Source organism: Benincasa hispida, chromosome 3, assembly GCF_027475165.1.
Source record: "Benincasa hispida cultivar pf3 chromosome 3, pf3_genome.v1.1, whole genome shotgun sequence".
Lineage (NCBI taxonomy): Eukaryota > Viridiplantae > Streptophyta > Magnoliopsida > Cucurbitales > Cucurbitaceae > Benincasa > Benincasa hispida.
Genome location: NC_143480.1, coordinates 48,743,061 through 48,747,938, shown reverse-complemented (window position 1 = coordinate 48,747,938; position 4,878 = coordinate 48,743,061). Strand labels below are relative to the sequence as shown.

Here is a 4,878-nt window from a genome sequence, read left to right as displayed (position 1 = left end):
ATCAATTCCTTAATATTTTAAATTAAATTTTCAAAATTTAAATTTAAAATTTAAAAGTGATTTTTATTATTTGAATTTTCATGAAATTCAAATTTTCAATTTTAGATAAAATTATTTCAAACAATTAAATTTTAAATAAAATTAATATAATTAAACAATTTAATTAATTTAATATCCAATATTAAATTAGATTTACTACCAATTCCACAAACATGAATCCTCATTCATGTAATTTTAATATTTAAATCATATTTAAATATTATTCAATTCTCCAATTTCGTTTAATTCGATAATTAAACGTTTAATTATATCTCATATAATTAATGCTTCCCTCAATTCGAATTTTGAACGTTTCAAATTCTCTCATCACGTGATTCTAAGGTTTAATCTGTTTGTGAGCTAGTAGGGGGACCTAATAGACCTATAGATCATGGATTCTAACGATTCGAGATTGACCAGTTAAACTCTTTAACCCGAATTAACCAATATTCGTTAACTACCAGGTCACTCCATTAAAGTCCAATAGTTGTACTCCCCTCACTGTAAATATATTTGCGTCCATTCAATATAATCATAATCAATAAGTCAACCCTTTATAGGTTGTTCGTAATAACGGCTAGGTCAAAAGCTGTTTTACCCCAAGATTACATCTTGTTCATTTAAGTCCTACTGTTCCTCTAATGGACAATTGGTTTGTGATCCAATCACTAAAGAGCTCCTCTCGGGCAAATGAGATGGTGAGATCCCTTGTTCAAGACACGGAGTCAACACTTAAGGGAACAACCTCTCTGCTATCCCTAAAAGTGGGTAGGAGTGAATTCTATCTTGCACCTTATGTCCCCAACTATCTACTCGATTTTACCCCTGAAATGGGAGGTTTATTAAGCTAGCGTTGTTGAGCCAACCCTCATCATGCAAATCTAAGGATAATCCCGAATAAACAGGAGTTCATAGTTAACTTAAGATTAAGGTCAAGTTATCTGGGTCATCGTTTTGAAATAGTTTGTCTTAAATAGTAAATAACGTTACAAAGTAAAAGTGACTTATTTCTTGATTCGATCGTATACAAAACGCTTTGCATAGGATGCCTCCACTCACATGTATCCACATGAATGAATCATGATCACTTCATTTGTAGTACGTTACAATAATTGTAACATCTACAAAGTGGGCCACATCCGATAGTGTCCCTAGAATAAGGTACCCAACCTTATCCATATACTATAGACCATTTTGGCTATTTACTCGAACTTAATTCATTCTTATGTCTCCATATAAAGTTCAAGTATTCATGTAATAGCAATGGATCTTAGTTTATTGGATTTAGGTTATTTCTAAAATGAAATGAGCAATTCAAACATTCAATAATAACTTTATTGAATCAAACTTCAATAACATCTTTATTGATTAACAGAATAAGTTTATTGTTTACAAACCACGAGTTTTAGGAAATAAAACCCAACATGGAGGTGATTGTCTAATCCTAAAGTTGGTCGCATGAAGGTGGTATTAGAGTTAGCAAAGCCTCGAGATGGTCGTCGAAGTTGCTCGTTCGAAGGTGGTCATCGAAACTGATCATCGAAGGTGTTTTTTTGTTGAATTTTATAGTTGGAGGTGGTGGTCGGAGCCAACGAAAGTAGTTGTCAGAGTTGGTCATCAGAGTTTATTGTCGGAAGTGGTTGTCTGAGCCTGAAATTGGTCGTTAGAGTTGATCGCGCGAAGGTAGTCTCCAGAGTTGGGACACCAAAGTTGTCATCGGAAGTGGTTGCTGGAGCCCAGAATTTGTTGTCGGAGTTGGTCACGTGAAGGTTGTCAGAGCCCGGAGTTGGTCACCGGAGATGTCATCGAAGGTGGTTGTCGGAGCTTGAAGCTGGTAGCCAAAGTTTTCATTAAAGGTGATTGTTGGAGCCCGAAGTTGTCATCGAAGGTTGTTGTTGGAGCTCAGAGTTGGTCGCTGGAGTTCTCATCGAAGGTGATTTTTGGAGCTTGGAGTTGGTCGCCAGAGTTATCATTAGAGGTGGTTGTGGGGGACTCAGAGTTGGTTGTTGAAGCTGTCATCAAAGGTAGTTGTTGGAACTTGGAGTTGATCACTGGTGTTGTCATTGAAGGTGGTTGTCGGAGCTCAAAGTTGGTTGCCAGAGTTGTCATCGAATGTGGTTATCGAAGCTCGGAGTTGTTCACTGAAGTTGTTATCGGAGGTGGCTGTCGGAGCTCGGAGTTGTTCACTGAAGTTGTTATCGAAAGTGGTTGTCAGAGTTATCATCAGATGTGGTTGTTGAATCCCAGAGTTAGTTCTCAGAGTATGACAGCGATAGTCGTTGACAGTGGCCAATGGGTGGAGTCATTAAAACATTGGAAGAAAGAAGAGTTGTGGTGAGTTGGTAAAATAAACCAACTAGGACTGTAACCAATTTAATCCTAATAAGGAAGAGTCGATCCATACTATCACTACTACATATTTAATAGGAACAATTATTTTATCTGGTTCAGAATTAGGCAACAAATTCCACGGACCGTCCATTTGATTTTAAAAATTATATTTGTGTTCTCATCATTTTTTTTATAATGGTCTGAATAGTTTTTGCAAAATATTAGAAGATAGTTCAATCCTAATACTTTGAAAATGTTCAAATTAGTTCAATCCTAGTTTTATTACTCCAATCCAAACACTATAAAAGGAGCCTTTGACTTTGGTTTCAATTGTTGTAGTTAAAAACGCTTCAAAGCTTGGGTGTGCTAATTCATATTAATTAAATCCTATTTTTGTATATATAATTTGAGAAAGGAGAAAATATGATTAATAAAATGCTTTGAGAGAGTATTATTGTAATTCTAAAAAGTTTTCATTTAGTGGATTCTTTTTCTAGTAGATTGTGGTTTTTCTCCATTTTATAGTTTTTCATATAAATTATTGTGTTTGTTTTTGTTGTTTTCTTTTATTTTTTAAATTATTTTCTACTTGTTCTTGCAGTATAAGTGGAAGGTTTTTTTCAACACGATCTTCATCTTTTGTAACATCTCAACTATTATCCAATTTGTTAAAAGAGTAGACAAAAAAAAAAAAAAAATAATAATAATTTAAATAATTTAAAAAAAGAAGTAAGAAGAATTTGTCAAGTGCCAAATTAAGACCGAAATAAGTTGGTGGAATCTACAAAAATAGGTGGAGCCTAACATGCACCTAAGTATTTTTATTTTTAAAAACTATATTAAAAAAAATTGGACCTATAATTTTAAAACAGACATTACTATTAGAGTAATTGTTTTAAATTGTAAAATTGTTAAAATATTTTCAAATATAGCAAAATATCACTATCAGTGATAGACTGTGATACATATCTATCAGTGGGCAAAAAACTGCGATAGACATTTAAAGCAGTCTATCGCTCATTGATAAATGTCTATCGTGGTCTATTGTGATCTATCACCAATAGATAACGAAATTTTGTTATATTTGTAAATAAGTTGGTTCATTTTTCTTTATTTGAAAATAACTCCTGTTATAAAGTAAATAACAAAAGAAATAACTTCATACCTAGTGATCTTTTAGAGCAATTATTAGTCGCAACACCCTCTTTCCCTTCTTTCAGACACAACGAAAAACATTTTAAAAACCATTTTTTTAATAAATAAAAAACTGAGTTTTTTATTTGAGAGTTTTCCTCTGCATAAACATAGATATAGTCCAAGCAACACCTAATTATTTTTCTAATCTTTATAAGCTTTATATATATTTAAAAAAATGATCATCAGATGAAACATCTAATCAAAAGTTTAGCGAAAGTAGAAAAATACAAAGCAAGAATTTGAAAAGAGGAAATAAAAAATTAAAATTTAGGGCAGGCATGTCTTTGTGTACCTTGCCATAGATAAACGTAGCCCAAAACCTTGCAAGAGCTCTTTGATGGGGATGTTGGGGCAAGATGTGGCTGTGTTTCCAGGCTTCTTCAATGTGTTCGAGAATTACAAGATACTCTAAAATGGGTTTTCCATGGTGCAGTAGAACATAGATGTTCTTGTAAATTGAATTGTGTTTCGCCAGCAAATCGCTCTTATTGTTCAGCACATCTTCTTCCAAGTATTTGTACTGGATGCCTTTGAGTTTGAGAGCCAACTCCACTCTCAGACTAAACGGACTTGGCCAGAAACCGAACACCTCCAATTCTTCCGCCATTTTAATTTCTGCTCTACAAAAAAGCTTTTCAATAATGGGAAATGGGTGGTTGGTCACTTACACCATGGAAAATTAGGATACAATGACACAACCTTAATTAGTATGATGCGAAAGGTCGACAATTTGCTTCAATTTCTTCAAGTGGAATCTAATGGTCTTAGATTCATAATAAGCCTTTCCTGAATGTGAATTACACGTTTGAAAAATTAAAGGGATCTCATACTCTTAATAAGATAGATTGACTACTCTTTTCATTGTCAATTAACTTTGAGATGGAACTCTATATTATCAAATATTTCTTGATGTAGCAGTTTACAACACCATTAGATCCAAACAAATCGTTGACCTTTCATATATCATACTAACTTTTTTCTCAACGTCAATTATGTGGTGGAGATTTCTGTGGAAGAAAAAATATTTAGGATGTAGTGGGGTTGTCTATGGACGAAAAGTATTTAAAATTAAGTCTATTCGTTCTCTTTTGATTCTTGATATTTATTTTTTTAAAAACAATAAAGATATGATTATATTAAGCATGTACTTAACTAAGGGGGCATTTGACACGCAATAAAAACACGGAGTTGAGTTGATAATTTTTATCTGGGAAGTTAAATTATCTGAAGAGTTAAATTGTTTGTGTTTAGGATGCAGAGTTGAGTTGGTAATTAGTATCTATATTTGGGGTGCTGAGTTGAGTTGAATTG

The 4,878-nt window shown here is 33.2% G+C and overlaps 1 pseudogene; it reads right to left on the bottom strand.

Moving 5' to 3' along the window:
- Window positions 1–3,646: 3,646 nt before the first annotated feature.
- LOC120074604 (glutathione S-transferase U8 pseudogene) lies at window positions 3,647–4,174 on the bottom strand (annotated as a pseudogene).
- Between the last annotated feature and the right edge of the window lie 704 nt (window positions 4,175–4,878).